A 26,829-nucleotide genomic window follows, 5' to 3' on the forward strand; every position below is an offset into this window, starting at 1 on the left:
TCTGTAGGCCTCTTGAGACGACGAGCGGGCCGCTTGACGGTAGGTAGAGAAACCGCCGCCGGAACCTTTGGAGGCGCCCTTGCCTCCGCTGCTCCGAAAGGGCGTCCGTCGTTGCTGTAGAACCCCCAGGGCCCGGGCCGTCTCAGTGTCCGCTTTAATGGCCTGAAGGGAATCATCCACTGTTTTCCCAAACAGGTTGTTCCCATGGAACGGCATGTCCAGGACTCTGGTCTGTACGTCTTGACGGAAGTCCGTAGCCTTGAGCCATCCACGCCGCCTAAGGCACACGCCGTTGCCCAACTGGCGAAACCCAGTGTCAGCGATGTCCGTCGCAATAGTGATGGCGTGGTCCGACGCCACCTCACCTTCCTGTAGGATCTCCAGGGCATCCGCCCTCTTGTCGTCCGGTAGGAAGTCCAGCAGGGGAGCCAGTTTGTACCATAGCTCCCTGTCGTAGCGGGCCACGATAGCCAAGGCGTTGGCCGCTTTAATCGTCGTCGCTGCAGACGAGATGACCCTGCATCCCATAGCGTCCAATTTCTTTCCCTCGCCGTCCGGTGGGGAAGTCGATGTGGAGGCCGCACTCACCCCCCGCTTTCTTCCTGGCCGCCGCGGAGACGACGGAGTCCGGGGTAGGCTGCGCCCGGAGGCACAGGAGGGCCGCGTCTGGGACCCGGTACTTCTTCTCGTACCGGTCTCTTCTAGCTGGCGTCGTGGAAGGGTTCTTGAGGAGGGCGAGGCCCTCATCCCAAATGTCGTCCAGTAGAGGCACCGCGAGGACCGTCTTCCTCTTGGCCTCGCGCAGTTGATAAAGGAATCCTTCCCTTTTCTTCTCCTCAGGGCAGAGTTGGAAAAGCTTGGATGCCCTGGCGATCATGGAGTGGAACGATCCAATCTCGTCTGGCGGAGAAGCCCTGGTGGGAGGTGACGACGGGAGATCCTCGTCGTATACCTAGTCGTCCGTACCCGTCGCTGTCGTGTCAGTCCCCGTATCATCCCCTCGGGTGGACGGGGAGGAGGGCTGGACGGGTCGCGACGGCTGAAAAGGAGGTGGAGGGTGAATCCTTCTTTTCTTGGGAGGGGGAACACCAGAAGGTCCCGGTTCAGGATCCCCCGACGGGAGAGGTTCCTCCGTCGGCAACGGTAGTCTCGTCCTTATCTCTGAGCACAAGGACTATATAGCCAACAAAATGGCCGCCGAGTTGTCTTGCGGCGCTGGCAGAGGGGGATCCGACAGGCGATCAGGGGCCCCGTCGGCACCCTCGACGCTGTCGTCGTCACCTGCGTCGGGATCCATCCCGACGGGCCGGTCTTCATCCACGCCAAGGCCGTGGCTTAAGACCTCTATCAGCTCTTCCTCTGAAGCCGAATCTACGACGACGCCCTGCCCCCCCCTTTTTCTTCCCCGCCGGGGATTTCACGGGGGTCCTATCGATGGGCACAAAAGAGGACTCCCTCCGAGGTGGCAGGGAGACTCTGAGCCCCGAGGTCGCCACCACTGGTGTAGCCTCCACAGGCTGAGCCAGGGCCGCCGCGACAGTATCGATAGAGGGCTTGGCCGGATGGATTAAGGCCTTCACCACCTTAGGTGCGCTCACCGCCTTATCCTTGAGGGGGGGGACACTGCCTCGCTCCCCCTCCGATGGGGCCTTCGAGCTCGACCGGGGCCTCTCCAGGAGCTTCGCCGGGTGCTCGCCCTTCCTCTTACCCGACCCAGAGCGTTGGTTCGTGGCTGAAGGTGCCGGGGAGGGTGCGCCCTGCCTGGCACCCGTAGAGCCCGACCGTTCGGCGCTCCCGGTGCCAGTGGACTTGCGGTGCTTGGCCTTATGTTGGACCCCCGTCGCCGGGGCGTCCTCAAAGGTCTTAGAAGACCGCTCGGATTTCTTCCTCTTCTTCTCGCCTGACGGGCTCTTCCCTTCCAGCCAGTTGGCGAGGCGTTGGTGGCGGTCCTTCATGGTCCGCTCCGACATATTGCCGCAAAACGCACAGTCCTTCTCCACGTGCGTCTTGTCCTCATGTAAGCAGTAGAGACAAAAGGAGTGTTCGTCCTCCTTAAAGACGTTCTGCAGCTGGCATCCAGGGCAGACTCTGAACAGCTTTCCGGGCGTCGAGCTTCCCTTCTCCTGGGCCATGTCCGGGCCTGAGAAGCTTCTGGAGTCCTCCAAAACGTAGCTCGACGAAATCCTCACCCTCGAGGGGCGCAGACGAATCCGACACGGGTCCCCGTTGATCGGATGGAGAGTCGGTGGAGCTTGAGGCTCTTTTGACCGGAAAAAACGAAGATTTGAGAAAAAACGTGAAAAAATAGCACTAACGCTCGAGAGCAATAGCACGAGGATCCCAACACATGAACGTGCGGTAAAAATCTGAAGATGGCTGCCAGAGGCGGTGCTTAGGTAGAGGGCAGTCATTGGCTGTGGTCAGTATGACGCAGAGACCAGTGATTGGTTATTACTACGAAAGACAGATCAGAAACGAAACTGATACTGGTTTTTTCTTTACCGAGGATTCCCAGCCTGACGACGGGGAATATTCATGAGCATGTGAATCCATGCCAGACCCCATGCTGGAGAATCATACCTATCCCCCAACAGTTGATCACGTTTGCCAGGGCTCTAGTCTGATCCAAGTTGGACTATTGTAATACTTTTTTCATAGGCTCCTCAGAACGGAATCTTAATGGACTACAGGTTGTACAGAATAACGCCCTGAGATCAGCGTTAAACATCCCCAGGTCTAATCATATAAAGCATTAGACGGGATGCGCACTGGCTCCCTGTGCGCGATAGGATCACTCTCTGCACTCTAGTTATAACTCATAAATGTTTGTCAAACTCTGCCCCCAAATATCTGTCAGACACATTCTCCAGAAACCAACCAGGCAGGCTCTCTAGATCCTTCTACTCGCATTGCGTCAATATCCAGAGGTACAACCTGAAGACGATGGGAGGAGCCAGCTTCCCAGTTCTGGACGCCAAATGCTGGCACTCTCTCCCTCTTGCGATTAGAGCCGAACCGTCCTTCTGGTCCTTCCGAGCAAAAGTGAAGAACTGGCTTTCTGATGAGAAACACTAACAGGCCCCAGGCTCAACCACGACCCTCTCCTGCTGAAACCTATGCACCCTTATACATCTCACACTGTATCAACATATTACTTGCACTGTCAACCAAACTGTAACCGCCAGCGACAATTCTATGCTCTTACTTGTATTCATATGCAAGCCGACTAACCTGTAACCTATGGTCGACAAGCTCTGCTGTCCAATTTGCTCTGTATGTATGCTTCTGTAACTATGTCACAAGCTCAAGCGCCCAGTTACCTCAGAGTTAGGTGCGTGTTACAAATAATAAACTAAACTCTCCTGTTAATAATATCCACATTTTGTGTCATGAAAAAAGAAGTTATACTGGTACAGAATGGACATGGAAACAGTTGCAAAGACTTTTTATAAGTAGATTGCTACATGTCTAGTGGGGGTGCCTGAGTGGTGTAGGAATTCTGGGAGGTGGTCGACAGAGCCGTCAAACACAGTATGCTTCCAGATCCTGCAGGATGAGGGAGTGGCGTTGCTGGATGTACCTCTATTAGGTAACCGGAGATGTGAAGGGCACACCTGGAACATTATACTAGCTCTGACACTACCAGTCAAGTTAATCACTGGAGCAACTTGAGCCAAGCCTGAACCACTGCATGTAAATGCATGGTGGTATGACGTTTTGCATCTACTATCAATGAAGCGTCTGCAGACCTTAGAGAAGGCCAGAGTAAATTTATGGATAGGTGAGGGTATAACTTGAATATTTAAACAGTTTTAACCTTGCTATTTGCCCTACGGAGAGACCCTTGGACATGTTTAACTAATAGTCTTAAAATAAAGAGGTGGTACAGGCATAGGTGTAACGCTTCTTATGTCACGCAACCACTCTTTGAAACCCAGAATAGTCGATCTGTCTGAATCAGAAACTCAGATGTAGTGTATAAGGGCACCTGGCTAAGCCCTGATAGAGCCAGGTGGGCATACTGTGTCCACAGAGGTGTGTGTGCGCGCGTTTCCTTCGGGCATCACATGCTAGTCATGCAGTATGGGACTAGGCGGAAAGCACTGCCTATAAACCACTCGACCTAGACCCAACATCCAGATTACAAGAAGAAATCAATTTAACCAAACATGCAGAACAAGAAGGATGGATCTGTGAAGGTCGAACGCCAGTTTCTGAACAAGACACATCCAAGAACACCTGCTTTTTATATTCTACCCAGGATACACAAGGATGCGAGACAACCACCTGGTAGACCAATTGTTTCCGCCTGTGACTCACTATTGGAGCCGCTTTCCTCGTTCACCGACTATATTCGAAAGCCTTTCATGGGAAAGAGGACATCTTACATTAAGGACACCACATATGTGATCCAAATCCTACAAGGAGTTGAACTTCCACAACACTGCATTCTAGCCACCATGGATGTGGAGTCATTGTACACCTCTATACCTCTATCCCCCAGGCAGAAAGTTCGGAAGCACTTACAATCTACCTGGAAAAAAAAGACAGACACCACTACGTCCCCCACCAACTTTATTCTGGAGTGCGTCCAGCTCACGTTGTCTGAGAACTTCTTTTTGTTCCAAGAACGATTGTACCAACAAGTCAAGGGAGTCAGCATGGGGGCCCCTTTTGCCCCCGATGTAGCCAATCTTTACATGGCACAATATGAAGATGATCATGTTAACAATGACAACAATCCCTTCAAAACACACATCAGACTATGGCGACCTTACATAGATGACGTGTTGTTGATTTGGACAGGCACCGAACTAGACCTCAAACTCTTCCATCAGTGGCTCAACGCTTGCAATGACCACATTCATTTAATCAACAAATGGGTTTACCAGGCGGTGGACTTCCTGGACCTCCATATATATACAGGTCAGGAAACAATCTTAATTTCAAACTTTTTAGGAAACCCACCAACAGGAACAGTTTGCTGCAATTTTACAAGTTATCATCCTCAAGGTCGTAAATACAACCTACCTTATGGTCAGTTCCTCAGGATCAGAAGGAATTGTTCAGAAAAAGAAAAGTATGAACTACATGCAAATAGCCTACAGTCTAGGTTAACTAGCCGAGGCTACCCGAGGAAATCAATCAGGACAGCACGAAAGAGAGCAGCTAACAGACAGGGAAATCTGTCTCACACCAAAAAATAAAACCGCAATGAAGAGGACTGTATGTGTGACGATCTATAGCCCGTTAAGTGATCTGACCAAGAGGACCATCATTAAGAACTGGCATCTGATCAAGAACGAGGGGACCCTCCAAAGAAAACCCATTTTTGCAGTCAAGAAAAACAAGAACCTAAGAGACACTCTTGTGCACACATACATAGAACCAGACACTTTATGGAATCTACCCCCTGTGGTGGGACACTACAGATACGGAAGTTGTGTGGCATGCCGTTTCACTGTACCCACTAAAACGTTTATCCACAAGGACTTTCATTGGACACTCAAAAGTCAGACCAATTGATATAGCAAATGTGTGATTTAAGGCATTAAATGCCCATGTAACTTGCTATATGTGGGGAAGACCATTAGGCCCATTAAACAACGCATATCGAAATATCGGTCCTGGATCAAGAATAAGACACCAGACAAACCACTTGTTGAACACTACATTCTGTTGGGACACTCCAACGAAGATGTAGCATGGACAGTCATACAGCAACTGACCCCACAAAAGCGAGGCAGAGAAATTAACATGTCATTGACTAAGTTAGAACAGTGGGTTCACAAACTCCACATGGTCAGAGGTGGTCTAAATATAACCGTAGAGTGTAAACACTTTCTCCACTAATTGAGCTGTCAGAACTCTGGCCAATGTGATATCCCTCTTTACATAACAGGTTTGGGTGACAGCTATGTCCACTTCCTCATCTGATGCGGTCACTGTTTTGCGACTTGTACATTAACAGACAGCTGGAATGAATGTTTTCATTGTTTCCATCTGAGCACTAAGAGTTTCCATCTGTGGCCCATGCATTTAGTTTTCTTTCAATCTGTGGGTATGCTCGACCAAAGATGTGGGTTAGACATTGATGTAAGACAAATAAGGTAAATGTATTGTGGCTGGTACACGCCCACTGTCAAGATTTTTATTGTAATGTTACTCATAGCTGGTACCTCCACTATGGGAATACCATGAACTGTGTTTTTATGCCTCTATTCATTCCTGGTTAATAGACCATACAGAATATACATATATATATATACATATATATATATATATATATGGGATACATTACTCACCGTAATCGTATTTCTGATGCTTGTATCTGCTTAGATTCACATGCTGTGCATAGGCCGACATCTAGTGGAAGCTGCGGAGTATTACAGTTTGTTTTTCGAAAGTCGAAAATGGGCGTCGACACAGGCGTGCCAGTAATACTATCCCTAGTGTGACGTCCACTGTACCCAAGATCCCTCACGCGTGTAGGATCCTCAGATTGTATTTTTTCTGACATGAGGAAGCATGAGGAGTAGCGTGAGTACAGATAATCCAAGCAGATAGACAGAAAGGTAAGACTACAAGCAATCATGCGCCTTCTCTCAGAGGGGAGGAAGGGTGGGTCGCATGTGAATCTAAGCAGATACAAGCATCAGAAATACGATTACGGTGAGTAATGTATCCCTTCTGAGGCTTGTGGAATCTGCTTAGATCACATGCTGTGCATAGATTAGCGAGCAGTACCAGAAGAAGGAGGTGGGATGTGAGAAGGGTCATGAGCAAACAGGTGTCTTAGAACCGCTTGTCCCACTTGTGTATCTGTCTTGGAATGAGTGTCAATGCAGTAATGCTGAGTAAAAGTGTGAATAGAGCTCCAAGTAGCCGCTTTGCAAATGGTGTGGAGGGGAACATTTGCAATGAAAGCCAGAGTGGCACCAATGCCTCTAGTAGAGTGGGCCCTTGGCGTAAAAGGCAGAGACTTTCCAGAAAGAGAGTAACACAGCTGTATACAGTTGATAATCCACTTCGAGATAGCGCCTTTAGAGACGCGATCCCCCTCTCTGCCTGTAGCTACGGAGACAAACAGTTGATCTGTTTTCCTTAGCGGTCTGGTTTTATTTACATAGTATAGGACCGCCCTACGCACATCTAGGGTGTGTAGTTTCACCTCAGCCGAGCTTTGCGGGTTTTGGAAGAAAGCCGGAAGCTCGATGGACTGGTTTACATGGAACTTGGATATGAATTTAGGTGAGAACCTAGGGTGTGTGCGTAAAACCAGTTTGTCCTTGTGGATAGTAAAGAAAGGATCTTGCACTGACAGAGCCTGAATTTCACTGACCCTTCTTATGGAGGTAATGGCTACTAAGAAGGCCGTTTTATAAGTCAGGTGTTTGAGACTACTTTTATGCATGGGTTCGAATGGGGGTCCCATGAGCTTAGCTAGCACCACGTTGAGGTCCCATCCTGGCGGTGGGTTCGAAATAGGAGGGTGAAGTCTCTTTACTCCTTCCATGAAGGCTTTAACCACTGGCACTTTCCACCACGAGACCTTGTTATGGGATGTGGTGTAAGCCGAGAGGGCTGCCAGGTGTACTTTCAGTGAGTTAAAAACCAACCCTGCATCCAGCAGGTGGAGCATGTATGTCACAACGTCGGAAGGAGTGCAATCAACCGGGTTGATTTGTTTATTCTGGCACCAGATAACGAATCTTTTCCACTTATAAAAGTAACAGTGCCTTGTATTTGGTTTCCTGGACTCCTTTAGAATGTCCATACACCTCTGTGGTAATTTGAGATGTCCAAACTCTATGACTTCAGGAGCCATGCTGCTAGGTTCATAGAGTTGGGTTCCTGATGCACTGTTTGACCCTGTTGCTGGGACAGTAGGTTGTACCAGGCTGGGAGTCTGATGGGTTCGCACACCGCCATCCTGCGTAGGTGTGGAAACCATGGTTGTCTCGCCCACATGGGAGCAACTAGGATGAGCGTCATTGATTCCTTGTTCATCTTGTACACCACCTTCCTGATGAGAGGGGTTGGTGGAAAAGCGTACGCAAACATCCCTGACCAGTTCATCCACAGGGCATTCCCTTGGGAGTCCGGTTGGGGGAACCTGGATGCAAATCCTGGGCATTGTTTGTTTTCGCTTGTGGCGAATAGGTCTATAGTGGGGAAACCCCACTGAGAGAAGAGATCTTTTACCACGTCGCTGTGAAGGACCCATTCGTGTTCTTCTGGGAGGGAGTCTCTGCTTAGAGCATCCGCTAGGGAATTGAGCTCCCCTGGAACATGTTGCGATGACAGGAAGATGTTCCGTCTGAGTGCCCATATCCAGATTTTCTGGGCAAGCTTGGACAGATTTGGCGAACGAGTCCCCCCTTGCTTGTTTAGATAGAACATGGCTGTCGTGCTGTCCGTCCTGATCTGCACCGACAAGTTCAGTAGATGGGGCTCGAACGCCTTTAGCGCTCGGAATACTGCCAGAAGCTCTAGCAGATTGATGTGGTTCTTGGCTACTGAGTGAGACCAGAGACCCTGAGCTGTGTGGTGGAGATGGTGAGCTCCCCACCCAGTCAGGCATGCATCTGTAGTCACCACGGCTTGTACTTCGGGATCGTAAAAGGGTTTCCCCTTTGCGAGATTCTCTCTTGTCCACCAGTGTAGGCTCTGTACGAGTGTTGGCGAAACGACCACTAGATCGTCCCAATGACCACTTGCCTGAGACCACTGTTTCGCCAACCATTCCTGCATGGGACGCATGCGCAGACGCGCGTGGGGGACCAGGTAAATGCATGACGCCATCATGCCCAGTAACCGCATAGCTTTGCGTACTGTTATCTGTTGACCTGACTGATAATGCGGAATTTGCAGAAGTATATTCCGAATTCTCTCTTCTGAAGGGAAGGTCAAACCTTTCTGAGTATCTAGGATAGCTCCTAGAAACTGTTTTGAGGTGCTTGGCACCAGACTTGACTTTTTCTCGTTGATAGAGAAGCCTAATTCGTGGAGGAGGTCGATAGTCCTCTGAATGTTTGACCTGCAAATGCCTGGGGTTTCCCCCGTTATGAGCCAGTCGTCCAGATAAGGGTACACCGGGATTGCTTCCCTGCGTAGGTGTGCAGCCGCCACCGCCAGTACCTTGGTGAATACCCTTGGTGCAGAAGCTATCCCGAAGGGCAGTACCTTGAATTGGTAGTGGCGACTGTCTACCTTGAAGCGCAAGTACTTTCTGTGCGCTGGGAGCATGGAAATATGAAAATAAGCATCTTTCATATCCAAGGTTGCCATGTAATCCCCCTTTTTTAGGAGGGGGATTACCTCTTGTAGCGTGGTCATACGGAATTTTTGGGGCTTGACATACTTGTTGGCAGGCCGTAAGTCCAATACTGGGCGCATTGTTAAATCTTTCTTTGGCACAAGGAAGTAAGTTGAATAGATACCCTTGTTTACCTGGTGTCCTGGGACGAGTTCTATCGCGTCCTTTTCTAGCAGAATGGCGATCTCCTCGAGAAGGATCCTTTGATGCTCTAGGGAGTGCACTCTTTGTCGTGGAGGATGGTTCCGGGGACGCTGCAGTAGTTCTATACAATATCCTGCGGATACTGTTGACAGCACCCATCTGTCTGAGGTGATCCCTTCCCAAGCCTGGGTGAAGGTGGAAATGCGTCCCCCTACTGGGGTTGCGTGGCAAGGGACCCTGAACTGAGCGTCACTGTTTTGGTGGAGGCGTGCCACCTCCCTTGTTGGGGCTGCCTCTGCCTCTTCCACGACCTCTCTTGTTACCCCTGCCGTAACTCTGGGTAGACTGCTGGTTGTTATTCCATTGTGTACCCTGTCCCTGGGCATAGTTGCCTCTTTGTGAATTTTGGCCGCGTGGGCGACGAAAATTACTGTTCCCCCTCTGGTTAGGGGGTTTGTTGGTAAGTTGGCCAAGGGATTTGAGAGTCTCATATTCATCTTTGGCATTTTTAAGTGCGTCCTCGACCGCTTTCCCAAACAATAGGTCGGGTTCCACTGGCTTGTCTATTAAAGAAGCCTGGGTTTCTGTCTTGAATCCCGACTGCCGTAACCACGCATGTCTTTTGATAACAGTACCTTCTGCTATCAATCTCCCTGCGTTGTCAGCGGCGTCGAAAGTTGCTTTTAAAATGCAACCAGACACGGCTCTCCCTTCTGCCGAGATCCGAGCCAGCTGGCCCTTTAACGGTTCTGGAGCAGAGGCAATGAGCGCCGCGACTTCTTCCCATTGATGGCAATTGTAACTAGCCAACAGGGTGGTGGAATTCGCAATCCTTGCTTGGTAGGCGGACGTTGAGGCTACCTTCCTGCCAAACCCGTAAAGTTTTTTGCTCTCCTTGTCGGGAGGAGCTTCTGATGAAGATAAGGGCGTGCCAGCCCTTTTTCTAGTGTTGGTAACCACTAGGGAATCTGGTTTAAGATGTCCCCTTATATACAGAGGGTCAGACTGGGCTGCCCGGAAAATCTTTTCAATTCTGGGGTTGACAGCTCTGGTGAGGTTCGGATTCACCAGGGAAGGATCTATTCTTCGTTGGATGGATTTGAGGATAGGGATGGTCTGAGCGACTGGTCTTCTCTCTCCTACAAACTCTTCCGCGAAGTCCCTTTCCTCCTGTACACCGTGGGTGTCGATGTCGAAGTGTTCCGCTGCTCGAGCGAGAACCTCGTTAAGGAGGGGCTGGTTATCAACTGGAGAGTCAGTAACTGGGGCTTCGCTTTGTACTGGGGAATCTACTCTGTATATTTCCTGCTCATCTTCTCCCTCCTCCAGGTCCTCATCCTCCGCATAGTAATCTGTCCCGGTTTGTTCTTACATAATGTCAAACTCCTGGTCCTCTTCAGGGAAAACTTGTCCCTGGTAACTGGGGAGTGGAGTAGAATATGGAGTGGAGTAAGGCTGAACCTCGAAGGGTTCAGGTCTTTCGAACCGGGGCTTTTTACTTAGCGGGATGGGATCGGAGGAGCCTGAGGGTGTGGCCCCTTGAGGGTTATATGAAAGAAAGTGTTCTGGGTTCTTATCATAAAAATCAGCTAAGGAAGACATCCTAGACATAACCCTGTCTATGTCTTCACTGGACCATTCCCTGGAACAGGGTATTACTTTAGCAGGTGATTTATGGGACTTTTCAAGGGTAGACTTGTGTTTGCTTGTCTGCCTAGGGTGGGAGGATGGCTTTACAGGGGTGGAAGGCTGTGCTTTCAGCTGTTTCCCCCCCTCCCCGTGCGTGGAAAAATGTTTTCCCTGTCCCTTGGGGGCCCCAGAGACTTTCGACGCCTGGCGCCGAGGGTCTGGAGAGGTATCTGTGTGCTTCGGGCGTGGGGCCTCACTGGTGCTAACCGCGGTCTCGGTATCTTGGAGCGCGGCCTGGGGGTGGAAGTCGTCTTCGTCTCCCGACGATCGAACTTCCGTTAATGTGTGTAGCGAGGCACTCTTGGCAAGAGTGGATGATTGCCTTGCGTCGTGAGGCGATCTCGATCGAGAGCGCCCAGAGGACACTTTCCGGGAAGTCGACGTCGTCGAGGTCCGGTTGGTCTTAGTGTGTTTAGTGTGTGTTAGGTGTGTAGCGCTTGCGTCGCCGGGGGTCTTCCCCATAGCCGCCCTGCCGGACGACCTTCCGAGGTCGGGGACCTGCGCTCGTCGGCTGTCTTTCGACGCCGTAATGCCCTCGCCGTCCGAAAGTACGGCGTCGCTGCCATCGCTGAAGGCGCCCTCCGCTGCCATGGCCTCCTGCCTGGCGTGGTGGGCCCAACGCTTTGTCGAACGGTCCTTAAGTGTCTTAGGTTTAAACCTACTACACGCTCTGCAGTTCGCTTCGGGGTGATCCCTCGGCAAGCAGAGATTGCACGTGGCGTGCCTGTCGACCCAAGGGTATTTGCGATTGCACTTGGGGCAGAATTGAAAAGGGGTACCCTCCATACGCACCTTAAGGCAGCGGGCTGCTAAGTGTAGGAATATATAAATGTAACTATATATCAAGAGTGAAGAGTATGTACCACCCCCCACTCTCCCTACTTGTAAGGGCCGAGGCCAGCGGCCTACTAGGCCCGGGCCGAGGCCAGCGGCCTTCCGAGGCCCAGATCCGTCGTGCAGCAGTCGACGGTCGATGACTTCTCCAGCCGTCGTCGAGGTTGAGGGTCGACGTTGGGGTGGGGAAGGGAATGAATAAGATTTATAATTATAATAACAGCAAAAGTATGGCTAAGGCCAGGGAACTCCGCAAGATGCTTCCGACCAGTATGGCGGAAAAAAACAATCTGAGGATCCTACACGCGTGAGGGATCTTGGGTACAGTGGACGTCACACTAGGGATAGTATTACTGGCACGCCTGTGTCGACGCCCATTTTCGACTTTCGAAAAACAAACTGTAATACTCCGCAGCTTCCACTAGATGTCGGCCTATGCACAGCATGTGATCTAAGCAGATTCCACAAGCCTCAGAAATATATATACATATAACAAATATGCACATCCACACCTTACCCACACTCTGCACATTGATTTATGTGCTTTCCATACGAGTTTGTTTTTGTGGAAACATTGGGAATACGCTCCAGTGTCCCACCTAGTCCCATACTGCATGACTAGAGTTTGATGCCCGAAGCAAACGCACACACGCCGTGGACACGGTAGGTTAGGATTGGCAATTTACGCCCACGAGTGGGCGTGTTTGTACCGTAGCCGCATGACCGCAACATTTGAGCATCAGCCATTTATATGGCTACGGCTCTTCTGTGTGCATACCACTACGTGTCTCAGCAGCACCTCTGTTTCGTGACGGCACACACGGCAGATACTGATAGGCTAGCACAGCCCAGATACGCCCAAGTGGGCATTTTTCTCACCGGCTCCACAATGGCAGTGTCCTTTCAGTTTCAGCTATTCCCGTGGCAAAGGCTCTCCGGTGCGCCCGCAGCTACGTGACTCAGCAGCACCATCACACTGGTAAGAACTACGCAGATTAACTCTTTCTCTGTGTATATCATTAAGAATTCCATTCAGCATTTCTGTATACCGCTGCTTCGAACGATTTCACTTAGTCACGTTTGTATGGCCGCACATTTACTTAACTAATTGAAGTATTTGGGATCCAGTCCCACCGACAAATTGTTTTCACACGCCATTTAACTAGACAGCTGCTCTAAGCAGCAGCGCCATTCACCCGATTTATTGCATTTCCCGGATTTGACGGTTGGGCTTAGACAACCCATTTTTCATACATATGAGGTTTTACAAATGGTACTTCGTAGCACCTGCCCGTTCACCTGCACCTGTTGCAGTAATGGACCTCGGGGGCCTCAATAATTTTAACAAAATCTCGGAGTGTATTTATGCGCATTTTGTTTAGTCGTATCAGAAACATCCAGCATATCTACCTCTCTGCTTTCATTGCAGATATCTAACCCCCACAGTGGAAACTGTGCGAACCAATCCATAGTGTAACTACATCCCACTAGGATAACATAGGTTCTGGAGGTAAGAGGACAACCACAGTCGTTTCCCGTGATTATTTTCACTCGACTGTTCCATTTTGATAAGTAACCTCATGGTACGAGTATTTTGTCTGTCGTTCTAGGCATATAGTGTCTCAACAACGGGCAACCTCCTTCGGCTGTGATTCGCACACTGTGGTACATCCACACCAGAGTGGTCTATTTGATATTTACCGTAGCACAGGAATCCCTACGGTAGGATATACGCTATGTTATCCATACATATCGTTTTTGTTCCTGCATTTAGTTCTAGCATGTTTTGAGCTTTCAAGTTCTGTACCGAGTCCTTTCTAGATCACACCCGTCTCTAACACACACCTCTCTTATTAACATTTGTAGATAGAGAACACAGGACTCGGCGACACCGTCCACTACATGTCCTGATGAAGGCCTTTTCATATAAGCTCCATGCTATAGCTTGTCTTTGAGCCGAAACACAATAGTGTCGATTTTATGCACTGATACACGTTCTTGTTGTTATTTGAATTTTGTTCTGTTCTATGTTCACATTGTATTTGTAATATACAATATGTCAATCAATGAAGACAAAACATGTTTGTTCACCTAAATCCAGTCAAGTTGACTGGATTGTACTTGCCTGTATTGTATACAAAAAATGCCAAATAAGTGTCTCTGGCAACTGTGTTCTCTCCACATGTGACAAATATATGTAAATTAAAACACTTTTAGGTCGGGGTCGTGGCTAGGCGGCACACCATGCAGATGTGTCTCCGTTGACCTCCGATCCGAAGCGCCCAAGTCGATCAATTTAGCCCGTTTATATGTTTAATTTCTGCCCCACATGAAGATGGATCTGAAAAGATGTGTTGTCGAGGTCACTAGCGAGTTTGGAGGGCTGAAGACTCTTGTTTAGGGCACTTTTGGAGCCGCGGATCCTAGCACCGGGAAAACCAAAATGGCGGAGCGCGCCATCTCGGGCAATCACTGAGGGAGGACCCTTCATACGAGCCGGGCTGGATTCGGGATCCTGTTGGATGGCCCCTACCTCTGCGACAGCCGCTGAGCACCAATGGAGGAGTGCACACGCAGATGACGAAAAGCATTGAAGGAGCGCTACGCCTGAGGGGAGAAGAATTTGAATTGCATCGGCAGTAGCGAAGCCCCGGTGGAGGGACGGCGCTTGGTGAGCACACTGTCTCCTTGGCCCACCCGACTTTGTGGCAACGGCCCTGCCCGCCCTTGTGAGCTCGGCTCGGGGTGGCTCTGGTGTGGGGCGGCGACATCAGGGGGAAGTCTCCCTCACAAAGCGGAACGGCACGTGACTCTTCGGCTGCCTCCGATAGATCATCACAGGGGACGGGGGTTCTTCACCTGCTCCCCGGCACCCTGCAGCACCGCGGCGCCAGGCCCGTTGGCCCCTGGGAGCTCCGCTCGGGGTTCCGACAGGTGAGTATGGCTGAGTTCCCGTGGTCCTCCTCCCCGCCCCCGGCTGGCGAACGGAAGAGGAACACCGGCCCTGCAAGCAGGTCTCCACGGCCTCCGGCCCCACCAACGTCGCAGAGTTAGCTCTGCCCGCCTCTGGGAGCGTTGCGCGGTGTGAGGCGGATAGTACTCCGAGGGGCCCCCGCTGCCCCCTGCTTGTACAGGCCGCCGCAGGTCACCGCTCACCCCCGCTCAACCAAGACAAAGAGAGGACACTCCGTGGGGGGACCTCACTGGCCCTCCGGTTCTGGGGCAGGTGCTGCGCCTGCCGTGCCTGCACTGGGAGGATTTGTTTAGAGGACTCCGCAGAGAAGGGCCCACCCTACCTCATCAGCCCCGACGTACTTGCGGCACCCCCTCGAGGGATCAAGATCATAGCCTAGAATATCGGGGGCCCCAACCTGCTTCCCAAAACCCGTAGTGAACTTGGGTGGATCCACACGGCTCCCGTGAGTGCAAGACAACAGACACGGAAAGTAACCTGGACAGGTACGGAGCACTGAAGGGCCTGAATAAACACAGCAGGGGCCGTGTGGGTACCCTGGAAAAGGTGGGGACGCTGGGCATGGTGACAGGGAAAGCTCCACTTTCAAGAAGAGCGTTTCTAAGGGGTGATCCAGCTGCTTGGATTGGTTCCCCTGTCATATAAATGTGCTGGCACACTTAGTTACAAGCTCACAAGAACAACAAAGCACGGGCTGAAAGATCCTCCGTCTCCCTCTCCTCAGGCACTTTGGTTTACCACGTGAAGCCAAGCAAGCGACATCTGCAGTACTGCCGGGAGATGCCCAAAACGGGGAATAGAAAGAAAAATCACAGCATACAAGCCTATCTAACGCCACAGCCTAGAGAGCCACCCACTACGAACACTACCACTGCTGAAATTGTCCCGCCTTCAACCCTTGAGCTGCTTACCAATATGGCTGTGTCCAGGGAGGATTTGGAAAGTTTAAGTCCTTTAAGCAAGACATCACCTGGGAAATTAAGAAGGAGATCAAAACCTCCAAGGACTCTCTGGCCCAGTCGCTTGCAGAATTTACATCTGACCTCGGGGGGCTAGAATCCAGAGTCAATGACCTGGAGAATGTTACCTGTGTGCAATCCCATGATACTGAAGCCCTGGCAGGAAGAGTAAAGGTTCTGGAGGAACATTTAGAGGACATTTGGGCAAAACAAGCGGACCTAGAAAATAGGTCAAGATGAAATAATATACGTCTCCGTGGGGTGCCCCGGAAGATTCCTGACCGGTATCTGGCAGAATATGTGGAGATGTTTTTTAGGGCCCTCTTGGAGTTGCCACCAAATGAAGATCTAAAATTGGACAGAACCCACCGTGTGTACTCTTCAGCTCAAATGAAGAACAACTTGCCTCCAGATGTGCTCACCCGGGTGCATTTTTACCGCCAGAAGGAGGACATCATGGCGGCAGCCAGGGACTCAGACTCAATTCGATTTCAGGGCTCAGAGCTACAGCTATTTCAGGATCTGGCCCCATACATCTTGGCACGTAGACGGCGTCTGCACAGAGTGACAGCCTGGCTGAGAGAGCGGAAGATTAGTTATCGTTGGGGGTTCCCGTGCAAGCTGATGTTTGAACACCGCAATCAACACCACATAATATCCTCGGAGGAAGAAGCGAAAAGCCTGATGGAGGAGCCACCTGCCGGCATGGACCACAACCCACGGTCCCCGAACGAGGATGGCCCGGTCTCATGTCCGGCACCGAAGCCCAGGAGGGGGGAGATCCCGTCGCAGGCCGCAAACGGATATGGTCTTGAGCAGCGACTCCGAGTTAAAGAAAACTACTAAAGCCTCCGATGAGGCTCCATCGCCAGCATCCACGGAAGAGAAAAGTTGGGCCGAGATTTGCACAGGTTGAAGGCAAGAGGCCCAATGTTCACTTTATTCGGGAGACGATACCCTGCGAGGACACCGCCGGATCCCAGACATGACCCGATGAAGTAGACGTGTCTGTGAATTGGGAACATAGTTCGCCCTGGACGTTTCCCTTTCTGTTCCGGAACAACTTCTAAGAAGACTTCACCTGAAACCTAAAATAAGTCTGCAAACAGGGTCCATTCCCTCTATGTTAAACTTCTGTCTACTTACGGTACTTACCTGTTACCTCCGAATCCTGGTTTAAGTGTGTTTTGGGGATTGGAAATTCACTGTTAGAAGCGGACTTGGGCGCCGGATTGGATGGCGCCCGGCAAAGTTTTTATTTGGTTAAATTACCCTGGGGACTACGAACATTGCAACTTTTGCTAGAAATAATTAGTTTACTTGGGATTATATGCCTTTCTTATAACTTCCTTAATGAGTTTTTTATGTATTGCTCATCTCTGATGTTGACAGAGAGAGACTATGTTTTGTTTCACCACAGCCCTCAGCCTGTATTCTACTTAAGAAAATGTATGACTCCGTCGCTGGCCGGGAGACCCAAATTGCTCCAGAAACCTGAGCGACCGAACCATGGCAACCCCTAGCTATAAATTCATCTCAATTAATGTGCAGGGTCTGAATTCCCCCTTGAAACATAAAGCATTCCTCCACAGATTGAAGTCCTTAGATGCATCCTTTTTGTTTCTCCAAGAGACCCACCTACGCCCGGCGGATGAATTCCGCCTGAATGACAGGCTTTATCCCATTAGATTTTTTGCATCGAGTGGTCTGAAGAAGCGGGGGGTTGCCATTTTGGTGCGCAAGGGGATCTCTTAAGTCCATCAGAGAATTTCGAGATGAGGAGGGGAGGTTTTTGCTGGTTAACGCCACACTAGATGGCCGCAAAGTCACCCTGGTCTCCATCTATGGCCCAAACACTAATCAAAGTCAGTTTTTCACGATATTGTCTAAAGCTCTATTTGACCACGCCGAGGGGGGAGGTGATTCTAGGAGGAGATTTTAATGCTGTAATCAACCCCTTGGTTGATAAAACACTACCGCCAACAGTAAATGATGGAAACAACTTCAAGGCTCTCACCTCCGCGCTGAAAGATCATTCTCTGATCGAGGTGTGGAGATATTGTCATCAGGACGAAAGGAATTATACATATTTTTCTGCGGTACATGGGGGATTCTCAAGACTAGATATGTTCTTTATAGCCGACTCGTTGATCCCAAATGTATTGGAGGTTGAAATCCTCCCAGAGGCATTAGCGGATCACTCCCAGGTCCTGCTGTCCATTACTCCCCCCCGAATCATCCCCCCCTACGAAACCCGCCTGGAGGCTAAATGACTTTCTACTAGATGATCCAATGATTTGTGCTCACAATAGAGAAACTATGGAGTTATATTACAGCGAAAACGACACAAGAGCTGGGCTGGGGAACTATTTGGGACGGAGGTAAAGCGGTACTCAGGGGCCATCTAATAGAACAGGCAGTACAACGCGGGAGAGCTAGGAAACTGTTGCGAGAGCAATTAGAGGGGGAGGTTCTCAGACTTGAAGGGGCACATAAGAAGAAACCCTCTCGGCGCATATTAAGAGACCTGAGGGTGGCTAAAAGAGCGTTGGAAGCACATCATGTGGGGAAGGCGGTCTATGGCATGATGCGCAACAAACAATTTTTTTACACGAAAGGCAATAAAGCGAACAGATTACTAGCGGCCAAAATAGGAAAGCAGACCAAGCAAAATAGAATAGACTTTCTGAGAGACAAGTCAGGCAAAGGCACATACTCGAAGGAGGGCAAATGTCACATCATAGAAGAATTTTTCAAGGAACATGCGACCCCGCATGTTGGGAACCCGCAGCGCACTAAATAATTTATAGACATAGCAGAGCTCCCACAGTTACCCCAATCCCTAAGAGAAACTCTAAAAGCTCCATTATCGGGGGAGGAAGTAGAATTTGTTATCAAATCTCTCTCCATTGGGAAGGCTCCGGGTCCAGACGGATTCACAAACAAATTCTATAAAACCTTTGCAAAAGAACTCACACCACATCTACAAAACCATTATATTAAAAAAAGACAGTCACAAGGGGGCATAACTAAACTATTTAATACTCTATGGGAATCGGGATCAGTTACACAATCTATGGCCGAATCATATACCACCCTAATTCTAAAACCTGGAAAAGATCCGGCAGATTGTGCTTCCCATCGACCCATAGCTCTGCTTAATACTGACGCCAAGCTGTTCAGCAAAATCATAGCGCGTCGCCTGGGGGAGGTATTACCTATACTAATAGACCAAGACCAGACGGGCTTCATCCAGGGCCGATCGACCCATGACAATATTCGTAGAGCAATTGACCTAATAGACCTGGCCCCCTCCATATCAGGCCCTCTTTCCCTGTTATCATTAGACACCCATCGGGCCTTCACAGCATGTCATGGGACTACCTACACTCAGTCCTGAAGGGCTTTGGTTTTGGCTCGCACTTCTCCAAGCTGATCCTGGCCAACTTCCAGATCCCCTCCACCCAAATTCGAGTCAATGCCCATTGGACTCCATAGATACCTCTTGGCAGAGGGACCAGGCAGAGGTGTCCCATATCACCCCTGGTCTTTGCTCTAGCAATGGAACTGCTAGCCCAACATATCCGCTTACATTCCGAAATCCAGGGGTTCGAAGTAAAAGATTCGAATCAAAGTCACTGAATATGCAGATGATGTGCTCTGCTTTCTGAGAGAGGCTCAGGCCTCGGTCCCTCCGCTCATGGCCCTGCTTGACGGATTTGCGCAGATCTTGCGTTTCTCAATAAACGCGGCCAAATCAAAGGGGTTGAATTTATCCGAAACACCCGATTTACTAAATGCCTTCCAGAATAAATATTCCCTCAGGTGGGTAACCTCCAAAATAACATATCTGGGGGTGCACTTAACTTCAAACTACTCTGGGCTGGTGAGGGCCAATATTCCCCTGCTACTAAAAGGAGCTAAGGAGTCTCTACTAAAATGGGCTCCCCAGGAGATTTCATGGCTGGGGCGAATGACAGCCGTTAAAATGACCCTGCTACCCCGACTCCTTTATGCGTTCCAGGCGCTCTCAATCCATATTCCAGAGCGAGATCTACAAGATTTGCAGAAAGAGATATGCCGATTTATCTGGCACCGCAAAACACCCAGAATTCAGCGCAAGATCCTTATCAGAAGTAGGCAGCTGGGAGGCTTAGGGCTCCCCTCTATTGTAAGATACTATCGAGCATCTCAAATCGCCCCTATCCTGGGTTGGGCTATAGGCAGATCACCCTAAGGGGGTTGACCCCAGGTCTGGGTCCCATGACCCCGATTACTCAGAACCCTGTCTTCACTCCGGGGCTCCATCCTAGATCTTTCCATAACTGGTCAGGAACAAAGACCTTGAGGCTGCAGGAGATATATGCCGACAGTACCCCCTTGACCTTTATTCAATGTAAGAAGAAATGGAATCTTTCAGAAACAGAAAGGTTTAAATACATACAATTTAGGCACTGGGTCACCAACCCGTCCGTTAAAAAAGCTGCTATCAGGCCTCCTATAGGCTTAGAGCTAACTGCTGCGGAAGGACTACGCACCCACAAAGTAGCAACATGCTACCGACTCATAGAAATAACCCCAGAGGAGGAAAAATTGCCTTACATGTAAGCGTGGGAGAGGGAGCTGGGGAGGGAGATTGCTCCTGAATCATGGCAAAGAATCTGGGCCAGAGCACACAAGTCTTCTAGATGTACAACGGTGAGGGAATGTGCAATTAAAATAGGTTATAGATGGTATTTCATGCCGCAGAGGTTGCACGCTATCAATGTAGATTACCCTGATACTTGCTGGCATGGTCTGTGGGGCTAAAGGAGACTTGGGACACATGTGGTGGCACTGCCCGATTATTCAGTCCTTCTGGTTGGAGACTCGCTCCAAAATTAAGGACATCCCTCCTTCCCATGGACCTGTTAGTGATGGTTTTGGGCGATTCCCCTGAGGATGGATCATATCCACAATCTTGTCCCAGAACGCAGCTAATCACTCAACTACTGATGGCGGCCAGCCTTATGCGTGCGTGCGATTCTGGAAAGAACCTGAGGGCCCCCACATTGCACATTGGTGGGTCAAGGTCTGGGAACTCCTAGGAATAGAGAAGCTAACAGCCGCAATAGTGAACCGAGCAGACAAATTCGGGGCCCATTTCTAGACTATGTGGAAGAAAAGGAACACATGTTCTTCCAACTAAGACTGGTCAAATGTCTCCTTCAGCCCTGAAGAGTTTGGAGTGCCCTGTCAAACTGGAACTAGAACGGGAGGAGGATACTGGGCACCAAGGGTAATGCCCAAACCATAGAGGGCGCTGGTGAAAGTTTTTTCTTTTTTTTTCTTTCTCCTTTTCTTTCTTAAGCATAAAACTGCAAAAATACATCCCCAAGAGTAATTGCGATATCACTAATGGAACTATAGTTATTAAAATGAAATGTCAATCCATTGTTAAATCAATTGGTCACAGCGACAATTGCTGAGGTTTATTAAGCTGGCAAATTTTGATGACTGTTGAACTTCAATCAAACAACGTTGCCACCGTTTATATTGTTAAGATCTCAATGTGCACTTTTAGGTCAAAACATTTCATGATTGACTTTTATGCAATCTGAGAAACGTGTTAAGTCTATATAAGAGTGAAATATGAAATGTGTGTGTGATCTTTCACCCTGATTCTTTGTTATTATTGAAAATGAATCAGAAACGCTACTTGCATGTTATTTAAATTAGAAATAATTGTTGCAGACTGTGTGATGCAATTGTAAGAATCCGTAAGTGGATGGGGAGAAGGGAAGAGGTAGGGAATTTATGCACTTGTTAAAGTATCGTTCGGACAGCTTCATATCCATGATGTACTGCATAAAAAACTCCCAGAAGTGTTTGATAAAAGGAGAATAAACCTGGTCATTGAAAAGTTGTTATTTTTCATAAACGGGGGGGGGGGGGGGGGGCGGTGTGTGTGTGTGTGTGTGTGTGTGTGTGTATATATATATTATAGATATAGACACATGGCAGCAGAGAAAACAAACACCATCCAAAAATAGGACTGCATTCTCAACTTCTCAAATTATACCCCAACACAGGCAGATAAATCAGTACTTTCCATGGGGATAATATTCTCCCCTACTAAACATATAGACAGAACAAAAGTGTGCAGTGATCTTGAAGCCTTCTTCAGACAACTTAGACTTAAGGAATGTTCTCATGACAACAGGATAACAGCCAAGCCTGTTAGACCAGAAAAGCAACCCTATAGTCGAATGATACGTAGAATATGTTGGACAAAAACCAAATCGCATCATGTGACAAACATTGCAATCCTAGAATCGTCAATGTAACCAAAGGGCGTCCATTTTGTGAAATATCGGCCATTTGCTTTTTTCTTTTCTGTCAAAACGCTTTGCAAATGTATTCTATGTTTTAAACTCGCACACCGTGCAAGGCCACGGCTTGAACGCTGAAATACTAACACAGACAGGAATGTCAAACTGTGCAGAAATTACAACAATGTTACATGATTAAATACAAAAAAGAAGAAGAGACATGGTGAGGGGAAGTGAGTGCCTTGTGAGTTTTCAGAACGTGCAAATGCAGGGGGGAGAGGGGACTGGGATAGGTGCTGTGGTGCTCATGGAGAGCAGCAGGAAAAGTGCGAGGAAGACATATAAGTGCAACCTCCAGTGGTGGAGAGTGAGCCGAGGCAATTGCAGGGGATAGACAGCAGCTGGGATGAAAGATGTTGGAGGTCAGGGCCCGAGGATGCATAAGAGCCCTGCACAACAGTGAAGCTACTGTGTGATTAGCTGGGTAAAGATAGATGGAAGGAAGAGGTAAAGAGTAAGGTCTTGAAGCTTTTCCGGAACCTACGGAGGTCCTGCTCAATACGAAGAGACAGGGGGAAGCTGTTCCAAATAAGAGAGTGCAATGAGGAAAGCGACACACCACCTGCTCTCCGTTTCACTAACCGCTTCACACGCAAGGAGTTGTTGCCAGAGGAAAGCAGGTGTCAAGTGGGGGAGTATTTGGTCAGAAAGAGTTGCAGATAGAGTGGTCCCCAGCCTCAGACAGCCTTGTGGATGATGCAGAGGGATTTGAATGTAATCCTTGCTGCGATCGGGAGACACTGAAGACTTTGTAGGCCAGGAGAGAAGCGGTCCCTGGGCTCGAGGCCAAGGATAAGTCTTGCAGCCCTATTCTGGATCAGCTGAAGGGGTCGCAGAGTGGCCGAAGGTAGATTAAAGAGGAGGCTATTGCAATAGTCAAGGTTAGAGAGAACCAGAGTGCGGATGACTGTTAGCCTAACTAAGGTATCATCTTGTTGTCATTTTTGGAGAAGCACTATATAACTTCATTATGCTTTGGAAAAGCTGGTTGAGTACAATATAGGAATACAAAGAAGAAAATTGGACCGTAATAGCACACCCGATTTCAAGAGTTGAAAAAATGTTAACAGTGGATTTGAAGTTAGAGAAAGTAATGAGAAAGAAAGTATAGAATTTTTGAGGTGCAGAGGAGAAGGGAACAGCCTTGACACCTAGGCTGAATCGAACACTGAAAACAACAAGGATATAGGAATAGGCAGCTTTGTGTGAAACCCACACAGCAAAAGTGTCACCTGCTAATATAATGTAGCGATTCACTATAGTGTGCCATTACATTCAGTAGCTCAACATTGTGACACACATTAAACACGCACTGGACAGAAACAAGATCATGGAGTGGACATGCAACAGTAAAAAATAACTTACGCTCACCTGGTCTCTGCGGAGGCGTTGGGACACGGTTACAGCCCTCCCGGGGGTGAGGTCGCTCAGGTCCGACTTCACCCTCTGCGCTCATGTGGTGACTGGTGATAATAGGTGATCCTGCTCGGTACTGCTCCTGCGTGGAGAATAGGGGGCGTGAGTATGCCAGCTTGTGCGCCTGATCCCCTTCGACACCTTCTCCCAAACCGTGCTACCCGTGGGATGCGTTGTCCCTGGAAAGCTCACCTGTTGATTAGTTTTGGCGAGCACTCCATCCTGCTGCTTCTGGCAGAGGTGCTTGTATGATCTGGACCAAATTCCTTCAATCGTCCCTTCCACGTGGTAGTCCAGTCCTGCTGCGACTAAGCCAGTATATTTCAGGTAACTGTTCCTGTTTGCCTTTCCTCGTCTGTTTTTGTTGTATTGTAAAGTTTGTTGTCTTGTATTGCTGTCCGTTCCACTTTTGTTGTTTGCTTTTTTGCTTTCTTCCCTTGCAGGCGAGGTTGCCGGCCCGGCACAAGCTGCGTAGCTCGAGGCGACAGCCGGAGAGAATTGGGAACGAAGCTGCAGCGGTACAGTATCTGGTAAGATGTTAACTAGGGGGCGCAGGGGGGTTCAAATGTGGCGCGGCCCTAAGACGGATGTTCTAACCATGTCTTTCTTCTTCGCAGGGTCCAAGTTCACGGATGTGGAGTGCGGTGCCGCGGCGTCGGGATCAAGATCACTGAATGTCATGAGATGAGTCTGCAGATGAAGCACTGGTTTCCTGGAGGTGAGTATGCAGGAGACCGCCTGGTTTCCAAAGGTAGGTAAACTGGTCCAAGCGGCGGTGAGCGTCACGTTGCACACAAGTGCACAGTAACGCGAAGCACCTGCCTTAAGGATGGAGCAGCTTATATAGCTGAGCTTCTGAAGCCAGGGCCACAAGGTTCAGCCTGCCTGACCCACCCTCCCACACCCGATGAGTCAGCACATGAGGATGTTCTCTGGAAGGCTTTCAGTTCCTGGAAAGTTCTTGTAAAATAAAAGCACTCCTGCACTGAAATAAGGTAAACGCACTCCTACACTTAAATAAAGTGTTCCTGCTCACATCTCTATACGAGCCTGGCGCCAACACTGAGTCCAGCCAGGGCCCGTGTTTATAGGTCCCAAAGGGACATAAGTGAGTCAAGTGACCCATTGCCCCATCACTAGATGGTGTGGTTCGTGTGTTCTGAGGCCTGTGGCCATGACAACCCCCCCCCCCCCCTCAAGTCCCCTCTCATGGGTGGTTTCTCCCCTGGCCCTGGTTTAGTGGGGTTACTGCGGTGGAACTGCCCGATTAATCGTGGAGCGTGGACATGCTCACTGGGTTCCCAGGTCCGATCTTGGTGTCCATAACCTTTCCAGTCTATAAGGTAGCATAACTTGGACCGGACTATCTTAGAGTCTAGGATCCTTTTAACTTTGTATTCTGGTTCTCCTTCAACTATTTCGGGATCCGGTGTAGTATCGATCCGCGTACCTGGTCTCAATGGTTTTAGGAAGGAGACATGAAACACTGGGTGGATCCGCATGTGGGCCGGTAATTCTAATTTCATGGCCGCAGGGTTGATCACAGCCTTGATAGTGTACGGTCCCAGATATCTGAGACGGAACGCCCGTGGTCCATTCAGGGGGATGTTTTTGGATGCTAACCAAACCTGGTCTCCAACTTGGTAGTTGGAAGCTTCCCTTCGGTGTCGATCTGCAAACTGCTTCCGTTTCTCTTTGGCTCTGGCAAGATTCTCCGCTGCTTCCTTAAAAACCTGGGTGATGGTTTTGTCTAAGGTCATTACAGCAGGCATTTCTAATGAATCGAGTGGGTCGGAAATGGATGCCTGTGGATGTCGACCGTACATTATGTAGAATGGGCTTTGTCCCGTATTGGTGTGAATGGACTTGTTATATGCTTATTCTGCTAACCAAAGTACATCCTACCAAGTATTGTCGGTTTGTTGCAGCATACACCTTATGTATTGCTCGAGGGTCTGGTTAGTCCATTCGGTCTGGCCGTCGGTTTGGGGGTGACTGTTTGTAGATAACCAGAGGTCGATTTTGGCAATTTTACAACACCTTTTCCAGAACGCAGAGACAAACGGAGTTCCTCGTTCTGATATCAATATTGATGGGAACCCGTGTAGGCGGACAATCTGTTCCAAAAACACGGTAGCCAGAGTAGAAGCAGTTGGGAGACCTTTCAGGGAAATAAAGTCGGCCATTTTGGAAAACAGATCTACGACGACTAAGATGGTATTGTATCCGTTACAGGAGGGAAGGTCTGTAATAAAATCCATTGATAGATTATGCCAAGGTGCTGGTGGTACTTCTAAAGGACGTAGCAGACCTGAAGGACTTTGTTTTTGGGACTTGTGTTGTGCACAGGTGCCACAGGTTGCAATGAACGGGACAATGTCCTTTCGCCAAGTTAGCCACCAGTAATTTTTCTTTATTTTAGCTTGGGTTTTGGCTATTCCCAGATGCCGTTCTACTAATGAATCGTGATAGTTTGCGATGATTTGATTCTGTAACTTCATATCCGGGATGTACAATCGTCCTTGGTAGTATGGTAGGTTGTCCACGATCGTATATCGGTCTCCCTTCCCTAGCCATTCCTGTTGCGCTGGTGGACTCATCAAGTGTTGCAGGTCAGATTTTAAGTTGTCTAGAGTGGTGGTTGCGGCAATCATGCCTTGGATTCGTCCTTCAGGGGTAATGGCCACAAATCTGGTGTAGTGAATGCCTCTTCTCCCTCACTCATGCAAGACAGGGCATCTGCTTTTCCATTGCATACTCCAGGTCTACAGGTGATGACGAAGTGGTATTTCGCAAAGAAGAGAGCCCAGCAGAGTTGGCGTGATGATTGCACTTAAGCTGTCTTCAGATATTGTAGATTGCGATGATCCGTGACGACGGTGACGGTATGTCTAGCTCCAAGAAGATCAAATCCCCAGGCTTTGAACGCTGACTTAATTGCTAGCAGTTCTTTATCAGTGATTGCATAATTCAATTCAGGGGCTGAAAACTTGTGAGACCAGAATGTCACTGGATGCAACTGACCTGTTTCGGGGTCTCGTTGTGACAGGACTGTTCCCATTGCTATGTTGTAAGCATCAGTTTCAACTACGCATGGTAGTTCGGGTCGAGGGTGCCGTAGAA

The 26,829-nt window shown here is 49.3% G+C and overlaps 1 protein-coding gene across 6 annotated transcripts in view; it reads right to left on the reverse strand.

The window, feature by feature from the left end:
* MTMR1 (myotubularin related protein 1) overlaps window positions 1-26,829 on the reverse strand; it is a 1,542,631-nt gene that overhangs the window by 1,321,564 nt on the left and 194,238 nt on the right. The window lies entirely within an intron of this gene.

Source organism: Ambystoma mexicanum, chromosome 5p, assembly GCF_040938575.1.
Source record: "Ambystoma mexicanum isolate Mex_15411 chromosome 5p, UKY_AmexF1_1, whole genome shotgun sequence".
NCBI lineage: Eukaryota > Metazoa > Chordata > Amphibia > Caudata > Ambystomatidae > Ambystoma > Ambystoma mexicanum.